This window comes from Rhineura floridana, chromosome 16 (assembly GCF_030035675.1).
Source record: "Rhineura floridana isolate rRhiFlo1 chromosome 16, rRhiFlo1.hap2, whole genome shotgun sequence".
Lineage (NCBI taxonomy): Eukaryota > Metazoa > Chordata > Lepidosauria > Squamata > Rhineuridae > Rhineura > Rhineura floridana.
This window is the reverse complement of record NC_084495.1, coordinates 32,120,947-32,135,699: the sequence shown is the minus strand read 5'-3', so window position 1 is coordinate 32,135,699 and position 14,753 is coordinate 32,120,947.

Here is a 14,753-nt window from a genome sequence, read left to right as displayed (position 1 = left end):
CACAGGAACTCTTGCTGAATCTGAGCAGGTTTAGGTCTTATAAGTCCTTCCATGGGAGACCGCCTGAGAATTTAATGCCACCTTTAGTGCCCCAGAGAAAAAATGAGATACAAATATATTCACATACTGTATCTATAAAGGGGAAAATAAACTCCAGATCTATTCTTGACATCTGACTGCATGATGAAACTGTATTGAAGAAGGTTTTATCTATCTATCTATCTATCTATCTATCTATCTATCTATCTATCTATCTATCTATCTATCTATCTATCTATCTATCTGTCTGTCTGTCTGTCTGTCTGTCTGTCTGTCTGTCTGTCTATCTGTCTGTCTGTCTGTCTGTCTGTCTGTCTGTCTGTCTGTCTGTCTATCTATCTATCTATCTATCTATCTATCTATCTATCTATCTATCTATCTATCTATCTATCTATCTATCTATCTATCTATCTATCTATCTATCTCCTGCTCTTTCTCTCAGAAGGAGCCCAGGATGGCAAACAAGCAAAACAAACAAAAAACACTAAAAACACTCTAAAACATCTTAAAAACAAAAGAATTTAAAACATGTTAAAACAAAACATATTTAAAAACATATTAAAACAAAAGATCTTTAAACACACATTAAAACAAAACTTCTTTTAAAATATCTTTAAAGGGGGGGAATCTTTAAAAACATATAAAAAAGTAATTCCAACACAGAGGCAGACTGGGATAAGGTCTCTATGTAAAAGGCTTGTTGAAAAAGGAAGGTCTTCAGTAGGTGCTGAAAAGATAATAGAGATGGCACCTGTCTAATATTTAAGGGGAGGGATGGTATCTGCAGGAGGCTCTCACCTGGAGAGCATAGTAATCAACTGAGTATATAAGGGGTAAGACAATTTTTCAAGTATGCTGGTCCCAAGCTGCATAGAGCTTTGCACATCAAAAACAGAATATTGGTCCAGTTACCAAATGGACCATCCATGGAGACTGCTGCAGCACTGTATAAAATGTATTAATTCCCATTTGTCTGTACATTTGATGGAGGAAACAGTACATCAGGTATTTAGTAAGATCTTTGTGATAGAAGTAGCCATATCTATAGGCTTTTGGATAAATACAAAGCTTATGCAGGCTTATAGAACAAGGGGGTGATGCCTAGACCAGGGGTAGCTAACTCATGGTTCTACCAAGTTTGTTGGACTCCCAACTACCATCAGACCCAGCCAGCATGGCCAACGGTCAGTGATGGTGGGAGCTGGAGTCCAACAATTAGACTCCAGCTCCCACCATCTGGGGATGCTAATGGTCAAATCCCCACTTAGTCATGAAGCTCATTGGACGTGAGCTGGTCATTTTCTCCCTCTCAGCCTTACCTACCTTATAGGGTTGTTGTAATGATAAAATGTATTCCACCTTGAGATCCTTGGATGTTGGCTGTAAGTATTAATTAATTAAGTATAATTAAGTAAGCAGAAAGCCAGTGTGGTGTAGTGGTTAAGGTGTCGGACTACGACCTGGGAGACCAGGATTTGAATCCCCACACAGCCATGAAGCTCACTGGGTGACCTTGGGCCAGTCACTGCCTCTCAGCCTCAGAGAAAGGCAATGGTAAAGCCACCTCTGAATACTGCTTACCATGAAAAACCTATTCATAGGGTCGCCATAAGTTGGAATCTACTTGAAGGCAGTCCATTTCATTTCAAGTAAGTAAGATTAACTTTCATATTCTAGAGATATGTATGTCAGTTGCAGCAATAAAAACCGGCTCATTAAAGTTCTATTTTTGAAAGAGGCTAATTGTGGGCCCAGGCATGATTGCATCCAAAGTGAAACTACGAGGCTGGAGACAGATATGGGAAAAAACAAGGCCAAAACTCTTTATTAATTACAGCAACTAGAGAGTTTGGCATGGCCGAGGGCAGGATCTCCCATCACCCAGCCCATCTGCTAGAGGATGTCTGAGCCACCGTCCCCCCAACCCTGAATGCCGGGTGAAGAATCCAGGGAGTTGGTTTTCCCCCATGGAAAGGGGAAAGAGGGGAGATTGGGGCCTTTCTCAGTGTGAACCAGTGATGGAGGCCCCTTGCCCACCAGGGTGCCTCCGCCCACCATGTCCCCTGAGCTGGGACACTGGGAATAAAGATCCACATCCCTTAAGGGGACCACCTGACAGGGAAGCTGGGGCCCATGTTCCTCGCTTTCCTAATTCCAGATTCTGCCTGATGCCAAATTTCTACTACAAAAGCCAGATGGATAACCAGCTGGCTTCTGCCAAATCCTAAAGTGATTGCAACCAACTGGATAGGACCTTGTGATAGGGCCTCAGTTATCCAGGCATCCATGCCAGAAGGGGAAGGTGGACCCCATCAAGCCTGTAGAGATCACAGTTCTTGTAGAAGGTGGCAGGATGTTGAACAATGCTTCCCTCTAGGGACCACGTGGAACGTCCCACCACCTTATTGATTTTTTGCTGGGCACTGTCCAGCCATGCGAGGTCCTCTGTGTTTCACCAGTGTATACATTCCAAGAGGTTGGACCAGATGATTCCCATGCATGGAAAGCAGGTATGGAGATGTGTGAGGTGCCATGGGGCAGATGCTGATGCCTGTTCATCCGCCCAGGTCATTCTCACCTAACGGCAAGACCAGAACATCCAGCAGGCCAGCCACTGAAACCTGCTCCTGGAATCGAGGCAAGAGCTCCCAGAGAATTAGAGAAGCCAAACCACTTGATATGAATGGGAGGTCCAAAGACTAGGTGATGGCACCAACCTGAAAGCTTTGCAGGCCAGCAGGCCCAGAAAACAATAACTTGTGACCTGGGTAGAAAGAGATGGAAAAGTGAGAACATGTTTGTGGAGACATAGAAGTAAGCATGGGCAGATATATGTGTGGAATGTGGCCGATCTCCACTTACCAGTGGCCCCAACACATTTCTGGGGCAACCCCCATTCAGTGGCCATTGTTGCCATTCCAATTCAAAAGGAGTGAGAACCAAAGCCAACTTCCCATCTTCATGGATTAGGAAGATACCTGGATGTTCTGGATGGATTGTCATGTAGGCCTGTGTATCTCATCTAGGGCATGGGCCTGGCAGTTGGGACATCTTGAGCTGCAATATGAAACTCTGGCCTTTTTAGTCAATTTTCAAATGCCTATTGCAAATTTGGGGGGGGGGGACCCATGCCACCATTGACTCATCTCAGATATGCAAACCCTGCTCCCCTAGGTCATTGCAAGATGCACTCCTGATTCTGCTTACTCTCAGAGTGCCCAAGAATGCTGGTGAGAAGGCAGCCCTGAAGAGCTGCCCCTTGAATTTTGGCCAGCATAGAGCGGGTAAAGCCTAACGCATTGCTCCAGGAAGGTGAGGTGCCAGCTGTGATGCATTGAGCTGGCCAGTGTTGCACACACCATTCGCCCCAAAAGAACACTCCAAACCACAGACTACCAGAAGCATCTGACTGGACCTGGTGATTGGTGCCAGCCAATAGGAGGTCTTCCCACAGAGATACCCCATTATAGGATGACAACAAAGGCAACCAAGACTGCATGTCTTCTTTCAGTGCCCTTGATCTTCTAATGTGGTGGTGAGGGGCAGGCATGCCAGCCATAGAGCATGCTAGATGGGCACAGAAGGCTCTGCCCAGGGAGACAGACCACTCTGCATGCAACGCTCAAATGCCCCAACAAGAAGCTGAAGCTGAACAGTAATGGCATCTGGCTGCTGCCCCCTCCAAAGAGGTGGGGGGATGGCTCCCATTGCCACTTGCTGTTGAAAGTTATGCTGCTGCATTGCTGCCAGGCGGTAATGGCATCCAGCTGTTGCAAACTCAGAAGTAGGGTGGGGTTGCCTCCCATAGTTGCCTGCTGTCCCAGTTCTTCAGTGATTTCAGCTTCTTCATTCCTCGAGGCCTTCACTCCTCAACGTCTTCGCTGGACTGGCTGGGAAGAGCAGGTGGCACGCCCGCTTAAATAGCCTAAGAGTGGCCATTGCCAGAGCAGTTCTCCCCTAGGCCTGCTCTGGTGCGATGCTCTTGCAAGAGCCAAACAACTAGCTGATTGGTTCCCACAATCCCCGCCTCCCCTTTCTGGTGCCACATAGTGGGATGCCCTCCTCCTTCCCCTGCCAAAGTCCATCACACCACAACTCAGACTCCTGGAGAGCCGGAACCTTGATTTAGGAAAGAAGGTGATTAGGTTACCTTCTTTCCATTTTTGTTCTTTCCACCTAATTGCAAGACTTTTTAAGCGATTTCCGGAAAGAAACCAGACATCCTCAGAATACATGATTTATTTAAGTTTGTGAAGTAGGCTGCTACCTGAGAATGTTACAGTGCATTATCGTGGGGCAAACGTCAGCAGCTGAACAGGCGTAAACGGCATGATGGGAGTTTTTTTTAAAAAATCCTGAAATGAATATAAAACACAGCAGTGCAATGCTCTATCTCTGAACAAAGATATTTCCCTTGATCTGTACACATGGAATTAAATTGTTATTAAAGAAAATGTGTTGAGATAGTCAAATTATATATACCTTGAGGGAACTGACTACATTTTTGAGATAAGGCACAGACTTGAGGTATATGTAAAAGTTAATCTGAATATAGTCAGCTCATTAAAGTTTATATTCTGAAAAAGACTAAAATACCCATATGGTTTCAACAACTCATTATATTTGTTAATGAAATTCTTATTTTTTTCCCCGTTCAATATTTCTGCCTAATGGGTTGCACATTTGTTTTTGTTGTTGTTGCTCAGTTCGCTTTGGTTTTGTTCTCCAAGCCGTGCAATCCAGTTTATCTGCAATGGGACTTTGGTGCTTTGATTCATCCTGATTAGAAGATATATGAGTTGGGAAGAGTCATGATCAACAACTGCAGACCAACCTTCCCCAAACTGGACCCCCCCTCAGATGCTTTGGATTGCACAGCTCCTCATCCCTCACCACTGGACATGCTAACTGCTGCTGATGGGACCTGTATTCCAAAATGTCTGAAGAGCACCAGGTTTGGGGGAGCAAGTGACAATGTTGCACACCTCTATGCCCTTGTGTATCTCAAGAGGACTCCAAGACCTGAGCGCATACATCCCTGGTCATGTCTGATGAAGCTGAAAAAGTAGAACAGAATTCTGTTATGGCTCACAGGGCAAGCAGACTATAGCAGAGTCCCCATTGGTAGGACAGAGTCATGTCAGCAAAAGCAGAGTCATGGAAGGTATGGCAGAGTGACACTAGGCAAGACAGAATCACATTCAGTATAGCAGTTGTGTCTAGGCAAATCAGAGGGTGTGTCAGCACCTTGGACACAGCACTGTGGGATGTTCTGACTGCAGCATTCTTACCCACACAAGGGGAAAGTGTTGTTGCAGCAAGATGCAGAGGCCATCTGGTCTTTCTGTTGACTCCCTCCATTTTGAGAAGCCTGCAGTCTTAAAGGCACATGTCCCAATTCTTCAGCTGTGAACCCTTTCAGTTTTTTGAGTCTGAGGTAGGGATGGGATCTGTTCAAAAGCATTCCGTCAACCTAGCAGGCTAGTATCAATTTGAGTTCATTCTTTATCCACAAGGCGCTGCTTTTACCAATCTGATTTTCTTCCCCCTCAGAAAAATATTGATAGTAATATCAATATTTTTAAAGGAAATATTGATATTTTAAAGGAAATATTGACAAATAACGATAAATGGAAGGAAACATCAATAAAATTATCAATATTAATATCTATATTTCAGACACCATTTTTTTTAAAAAAAAACTGTTTCCAAAAATAGCTGTGAAAAATCACTACATAAAAATCTGATCCACAACAATAGTGAACAAGGAAATTAATGGGAAATTTGGTCCCAAATCTGAATTGGGTGGAATTCTAGTCAAGTCAAGTGTCCTTTATTGTTTTAACCAATGGCCATGACAATATAAAACATGCAAGTAACATATTTGTAAACAATTATAAAATGTTGGATTTCAGTCCAATTTACATGAATAAAACCCTGAAACTTTAAAAGAAGAAACTAAAATGTTCTACATTCATTTACATTAGAAGCACAACCAAATGAGCTCCCCATTGTTTTAAAACTAGTGTGTTTAAGAAAAGCCATTCTGATCTTTGCTGCGGCTAATGCAAACAGAGCTACTCTGTAGGTGACAAAGTTGTCTGTATCTGCCAGCAGCCATCTGATCTTAATCTCGTCTGGCTGGCTTTCTAGGGAAGTCAGAAGAGGAAGGATGAACTTGACCCTTGGAGAATTATATAAAGGGCAATATAAAATATAATGTTCCATGCTTCAATTTGTCCTGATCCACATATACACAAGCGATCTTTTGATGGTTTTTTTGCATATCTACCAGCCAGATATTGAGTAGGCATTGACTGAAACCTGAGCTGAGTAAAAGCGCACCTTATAGGGAAGAAAGTTAACTCCCGCAAATAAGTAGCTCTTTCGTGGTCCAGTTTGATTTTAGCGTACCAAATGGCAGACTTACAGTTCTTTATATATTCAAGATCTTTTTTTTTTTTTTCAATAATTTTTATTCAGATTTTCATAAAACACACAAGACAAAATCATAAAACATTCGAAGACAAAAAACAAAATCAAAAATAATTAAACAAAAAGAAAAAAAGAAAAGAAGAAAAAAAAAAAAACAAAAATAAAAAATAAAGAGTAAAATATTGACTTCCCATTTGTCAAAGATCAAATCAGTTATAAGTCTATAATATATAGCAATCCTGTCTCTTAAGTCATATTATAAAATCACTTTCCTCCAGTAGTTATCTTACTTGATCATCAAATCTCATAAACATTACTTTATTCTTTCCACAAAAAGTCAAAGAGAGGTTTCAATTCTTTAAGAAATATATCTATCAATTTTTTTTTTCCAGATAAGCATATCGATTAATCCATCTCATTACTAATTATGATAATCTTATTGTCATAACCATAGTCAAAATAAACATTTCAATTAATCCATCACATCAGAATCTGTTAGGTTCAGTAATTTCAGTAGCCATTGTTCTATTATCTCTATTAGTTCCATTTTCCATCTTCCATCTTCAGTAGTCTTGTTAAGTCCAGTAATTTCAATATCCAATCTTCCATTATCAGTATTCCATAATAATCTTGCTGTCAAAGCCATAGTCATATAATAAGAGTCTGATGGGAATTACCTCTATCCCAAATATTTTCTTGCCATCCATTCTGAATAAGTTGCTGAAATACTGCTGTAAAATCATATCTCTGTTCTTTTTTTCAAAATACACTGGGTCATCTCTTAAAAGTTTTTCCATTGTCACATGGCTGCAGTTAATTCCATAGATTTTCTCTATATTGGGCTCCATCACATCATTCCAGTCCAGAAGATAATCCATGCCATTGATAACTTTATCTCTAGAGTCTTCATTAATTTCTTCAGAGATAACATTGAGTTCCAAACAATAGATTTTATTTCTAAAGTCCATAGACTCCAAATCTTGTTCCTGTTCCACGTTTGTTCCAATCTCCGGGATCTCCTCTCTCACAGGGACCCCTATTCCAGTCTCCAGGGTCTCCTCTCTCACAGGGACCCCTATTCCAATCTCCGGGGTCTCCTCTCTCACAGGGACCCCTTCCAGGGTCACCTCTCTCACAGGGACCCTTATATCTTTAATCTCCTGCTTCATTTTACTCAATTCAATTTTCGTTATCTCAATCTCATTCATTATTCTCTGAAACATAGTTATTTCCAGATTCTCAGCCACTTTCTTAATTGCCATTTTAAAAGAAAAATATAGGAAAACCACTTCTTATTTCAGCAACAATTGGGTTAATACTCCAAACTTGGTGACATCACAGTATAAACAGAGCAGACAGCCTTATCTCTCCAATAGTTAAGTAAACAAAATGCAGTTCCCAGGATCGAAGCAATTAATGGCAATCGTCAAGAAACAGATTCGTCAAAATAAAATAGACCAAAAAGAGAGTAGTCTCAAAACAGTATAATATTTTTCAAAATAAAAATCTGGAATAGAAATCCCTCTTCTGTGTGTATCTTTAGAATGCAAATCCAGGACAGCTTTTTGCAACAAAAACAGAGATAAGCTATTAATTAGTGCGTAGCAGAGAGAAGTTACGGCTCCCCAGTGAGATGTCAAAAACCGATCAATCTGGCAAATCTCTTTTAAACAGCAACAATTTAAGTCAAGTAAAAGAAAAATATAGAAAGAAGGGTGCTTGCCTGTTAGTGCGTTCTCTCTTAGAAGATAAGATGAACGTTCGCTTTAACAGATAGAGCTTGCTGTTGAAAATCCGTCCCACCTTCGTCGGCTGGACCTCGTCCCATAAATTAATGAGATCTGGTCGTCCCAACAAAAATAGGCTTTGAGGTTAATCTCTTCGTTTCTCCCTACCCGGGAGAAGTTTAATCAGTCAAAAAAAAAAGAAAAAACTGACTGATATATCTGAATAAGCTTCTTTTGAGGCAGGAGCCCGTCTCAAAAGCAGGCACAGGCTAAGTCACCCTTCCCGGAAGTCTATATATTCAAGATCTTTTTGAGCATCTTTACCAAAAACTAGATCCCAAATCTCATGTCTGGGTAAATTCTGCGTTATCACAGTTAAAGGGATCAAGTAACTGAGCATCAGGCCGCTACAATATTGTGCCCAACCTTCTCAGTTTTGTAGTTCCAAGAAGAAAATTTTTGCTAAATGATGTTCTGGCATCACTGATAACTTTTTCCAATACGATATAATGGATTTGTGTATGCGTGCTTTTAGGGAAGAAAGGCCTACCTCACTCCTTAACAGTACACTGGATGTACCATGTGGTACAGATAGGAGCAGGCGCAGAAACTTGTTTTGAATTACATCCAATTGGTCTCTGCAGTGTTCCTCCCAAATTGCAGCTCCATATAAAAGATGGGTGACAATCTTGGCCACAAAAAATTTCAACGTTGGTTCTACTAAACGGTAACCTACAGTATAATAAAGTTTCTTTATAGGCCCCAGTAAACGAGCAGCTGAAGATGTAATTGCCTCAAGATGGGTACGCCACAGGGTGTTTTCAGAAAAATGGAGCCCCGGGTATTTAAATGAGCGGCATTGTTCTATTATGTGCCCATCCAGAGACCATATATGCTGCTCATGCCTCTTAGCAAAAACAACTACTTTCATCTTATTATAATTAATAGATAACCCTTCATGCTTACAGTATGTTTCAAATCTGGTAAGCAATCTCCTCAGGCCCACACAAGTTAGAGAAATGAGGGCCATGTCATCTGCATAAAGCAGAACTGGGATCTTCTGTTTTGGTGGAATTCTAGCACATCAGCTAGTTTGCGGGGGCTGTCACGGCAGCATCTTCCAGCCTAGGAAGTCCAGAAGTGTGTGCTGATTGCTCTCCAGGCCTCCTCCCCATTTGTGTCTTCTTCTAAGCTTGAGGGGGTGAGGCTGAGAGTGGAAAACCTGGTAAGGACTGAATGGGTCCTTGTCTAATCCAGCAAGGGTGTTCTTATGGGTTTTATTATTATTATTATTATTGGCTAGTATCCATTATCACTAAAAATTGATACTTTCCATTCTGAGACAGTGTACCTCTCAGTATCAGAAACTGGGGATAAGAACAGTGGGTGACCATTGCCTTACAAGACCCTTACTCTTCAGAAGAGAATGATGGATGATCTTTGGTAAGATCTAGCAAGGATTTTTTTTCCCCTGCTGATATATAGTTATTTTCCACAAAACACCTAGGACTTTGATACAGTATTCCATTTTCATCCAAAATACACCTATGGAACAAGGATGAGAATAGACACTTCATGTTGAGGCTGGTGGGTCCAATTGCAGTGGAGCAGTGAATCCGTTCTGGATTTTAGTCCAAACTTTCAAGGAGCTGTCCAAGGCGCTCAGCATTGGAGGCTACCCTCCCCCAAATTTATTTCCACATGGTAAGTTTTTCACCTGTAAAACACCATGGAATGCAATTTAATTCAATCAAAGCCGCAACAGAATTATAACAAAAACGTGGTGCTAAGAAATTGAGTTTGTCAATTTTGATTACATGCAATTTGGCTCTAATTGATTCAGTGCTAATGTTGGGAGGCTTCGTGCAGAAATCCTGCTGAAATATTTCTGTTGCTTTTCTGTAACCTACTGAGAGTTTCCCTAGTATTTGAGATGTAAACATTTACATATATGCATACTATTTGTTTTTGCTCAAGTGGGTTGGCTAAGTGAGTCTTGCTTTATCGGCAACATATGGAATGCCATCTGATTGTCTGTACCTCACTTTCCTTAGCTGGATCTTTTTTATATAGAGAGAGTGGCCAGATAATTCAAATACCTCTGAGATCCCATTCAGAGCTGTCATAGCCCTTTGCAAGCAGGGAAGGGGGAAATGGATTTGCACCTGCTGTCCCTATGCCTAACAGTCATGCACTGATTGGCTCTTTGTAAGATCATGTCTCCCCCAATCCTTACTTCTGCATATAGAACTTGGGGGGTGGGGAGGAATCTTCTTTTCCTCAGGCAGCAAAACCTCTTGGGCCTGTTGTCAAAGCATCTGATAGGAGGACACAGGACACAGCTCTGGGGCTGTATTGGCCTTGCTCGGCTACAAGTTGCAAAAGTCTGCTGCATCATATATCATGGACGAGTGTTTGATAAAATGTGATGAGGAGTGTTGCTTCATTCCTCCTCACCCACCCCATTTGAATCTGAGCATCATGGCTGAAGGCAGGCAGCAGCTTAACGGACTGAAGGAGAAGCTTCATGAAACATTACAGAGACTCTCCACAAACTCCCCCAGTCCACTACTCTTTTTTCACTTTTATTGAATGACACTACATCACAATGAATTACGAGTGTGCTGCTTCTCACTGCAGTTATGGTGCGGTTAAAGTGAGCTGAGTTTTATGGGGGAAATAAGTCTAGTACTCTCTGCACCTGTGGACAATTATGTTGCTTACTTTTCATCCAGTGGATGCAGCACAAGCCAATCTTGAGACTTTACATCTGAAAGCAAAGTAAATCTACTTAAGGGAGAGGGCTATGCATCTAAGCTAGTCCCCAGAATTTCAGCAGTGTACTTGTATATATGACACTAAAGCATGACCAGCAAACTGCCTCCCCTCCCCAAATTTGCTGCCCCCTTTCTAAGTGGCAAAGTTTAAGCTTAATGAGGGTAAAAGAAGATAGACAGAGACAGCAATCTCATAGACATATGGAGTTTGTTTAGTCATTACAAGATCTAATAAACTCTCTGAAGGTAGACTATTGTTGTACTCAGTTCGAACTACTGTCCCCTTGAGGCTCCTGAAACATACATATAAAAAAGTTCTTATGGAAAAGGATTGGGTGGAATAATGAAGGATCATGGTGCATGATAGCTAAATGGAACCTCTATGTCCAGGGGCAATGCACCTCTGAAGAACAGGGGAGGGCTATCACCTTCAGGCCTGCTTCTGCACTTTTCTCAGAAGGTTCTTGTTGGCTCACTGGTAGGCCATCTGTTTCACATGCAGAAGGCCCCAGATCTGGTCCCCAGCATCACCAGGTAGGACTGGGAGAGACCGCTGCTAAAACTCCTGGAGAAACACTGCCAGTCAGTGTAGACAGTACTGAGCTAAAAGGGCCAGTGATCTCACCCATGCTGAGTGGCTTCCTATGTTCCACTGTGGATTCAGTGGCAGGAAGCTAGATTAGATGGATGTTGAGTCTCATGCAGCAAAGCTCTCCTTATGTCCTATAATGATGCTCTGGGTTTTTTCTATACCGGCTTCCACCAATGCAATCTGACTCATCTACACCTGTAAGCAATCTTTTAGCTACAATTTCAATTAAGGTGAATCATAAGAAAATGAAAGGCAGCAGAGAGCAATTAATGTGGCATCTCCAATACTGTGAATGATAGATTTATATGAGGAGCTTAAAACAGCTGTCTGACTGAACGAAGGTGCATTTCAACCAGGAGACTATGGTCAGGGTGGAAGGAAGCAACTAAAAGCACAGTCACTTCAAAGTGCATTTCCCAATAAATGTGTTCCCTTGATGCCTGTAGATGAGTCTGCTGCGGAGGAAACTGACTTCAATATGAGGTGGCTTGGGAGCTCTGAACATGCTCTTTCACGCCTTGATGTCCCTTCAGCATCAGTCTCAAGATGACAATATGGAAATCCCTATGCCGAAGAAAGAATCACAAACCACACCACTGTGGATCAAGGCTATTTTCTGTCTGTCAAATAATTCACAGCATGAGTTTGATAGTTTTGAAGACTACAGAAGCCTATATGAATAACAATGAATTGTATCCTTAGGTGAAAACAGTAGGAATCTTGAGTTACTGCTTTGTTTCCATTGAAGAAAATGTTTATTTTGATGGGCACTGAATCTCCTCTACATATTTATAGTGAAGGAGGAAGAATGAGGAGACGCAGGGGAAGGAGGAAGGTAAGGAGGAGGAGGAGGAAAGTGAAATCCAAATTATTGAGCTACAGAGTGGCAAGGTGCCAGTTTGCCTACATTCAGTGACTGAAGCCTCCTACCATCATGGTGGTTGTACATACATACATTTTTATTTGGGAAAAAACCCTATACCACCAACATATTTTTTGTTAAATATCATGGTGGTGAACCACTTACAATCAATGATAAAATTACATCAATAAAACAAAACCCATATACATCACAAATCAGTGGATCAAATTAATACATCAGCATGACTGCATCACCCTTTAGGAAAAGTTTGGAAGCACATCCCAAAGGCCAGATGCTACCACACTGAAGGTCTTGGTTTCAGTGGACATAAGGTGAACCCTGGGAGCATATGACTCTAGTAACAGAGCAATCCAAACTATAGGAAGCCAGGATAATTTCAGGAAGTAACCACAGCAAATAGCAATCATATTTCCATTCCAAGCATGGGACAAATAAGCGAACACTGGCAATTTCCCCTCCCATTTCTGTTTTCAGTTGGATCCTTCAACATCTCTAGTCAAGAAGAAAAGCATATTGGGAGGGGATGTAAGGGGTGGGGAGCGACAGCATGTGGAGAAGGGGTTAAGAACACCCCCGTCATTTTGCCTCCCCTACAAATGGTGCTTTTCCACCAGCCATTTTGCAGCTGTGTGGATCCACATATAGTTGCTGAATATCCAGTTCTGTTCAGGACCTGCATGTAATTATGGGAATAGGCAGCAGAAGTTGAGCATGTGCATGAACAGGGCAGGTGAGCGTTCTGTCTTTACCTGGGGGATATAAATACTGTGTGTAATGTGGTAAGATACCAGCCAGATAGCTGATGAATAGCTTGAAGGAACCTTCTGTCAAGCCATACCATCAAGCCATATGAGAGGGGAGGAGGTGAATGACTGGTGGTGGCAGAATCATTCAGGGCTCTGACGCTTGAAGTGCTGGTGGCAGCAGGCACCTGGAAGGGTCCTTTCGGTGGTACCCTGCCAAGGGCACACTGAAGTCTGGCTTTGTCCCTACTCAAAGCATCGCCCCACTTTCTGACTCACAGTGAAAACAAAACAGCCATGTGATTTGGATACAAGCCTGTCATAAGAACTTGCTGGATCAGGCCAATGGCCCATTTAGTCCAGCATCCTGTTGTCACCATGGCCAGCCAGATGCCCCAGTGGGAAGCCCAAAAGTAGGATCTGAGCACAACAGCACTCCCCCCACTTGTAATCCTCACCAGCAACTGGCATTCAGTGGCATACTGCCTCCAACAGTGGAGGTAGAACACGGCCAGCATGGTTAGTAGCCATTGATAGCTTTATCCTCAATGAATTTGTCTAATCCTTTTTAAAAAGTCATCCAAGTTGGTGGCCATCACTACTTCTTGTGGTAGTGAGTTCCTTAGTTTAACTGTGTGCTATGTGAAGAACTCCCTTTTGTCCGTCCTGAATCTTCCAACATTCAGCTTTATCAAATGATAGCCTGCTCATCCTAACTTTTCAGAGCTATGTATCGTGATGCATAGTAATCACCCAAAGTCTTCTTGATTTGGAAACACACACATTCTCTGACCAAAGAGGATGTGTTTGTTTTCACTTGAAGGAATACTTGGCTTTAATGCATTCATTGATTTTCCAATTGAGACTTATCAAATGGCTTTGCATCCCATAGTGGCAGTTGTTTGCTTTGAAGGACCACTTTGACATGGAGAAACATCATTTCTCATTCCAAGTTCTGATGCCACCACTCGCCAGCAATTAAGGTGAATCAGAATGTGTTTCCCCAGCTCCTGTTGTCACCATAGAAACCTCTGTTGAACATATATCTTGTAACATTGCATAATTAACGGGTTTTTAATTTTTTTTTTAAAAAAATCTCAATTTGGATATGGCTTGGTCAAAAGAATGCAATTTCTTGTCTCATTGCCACATGAATGTCATCCGTTGGCTTTTCATTTTCAATGTGAAGGAAGCAAGCCAGCTGACTTTAGAAAGAAAACATGTCAAATTTATATCCTTTTGACTTTTAGAACTGGCCATATTTATCCCAATTTAGAGCCAGTAACACAGATTGGATGTAAGCTCTAACTTTTTTCATTGGCCATTAAAATTTATCTCATTATCACAGGTTATTCAGGGAGAAATCAACAAACAAAGCCCACATTACAGATCTGTTGATTAATGCCATGAAGTAAAATATTCCCAATAATGCAAAATTATTTTTTAAAACAAGGCTATATCTATTTGTTATATTTATATCCCTTTGCCCTCACGCCCACAAAAAAAGACTCATGAGACACAACATTGGAATAAAGGTTATACAGTATTTGGAGGAAC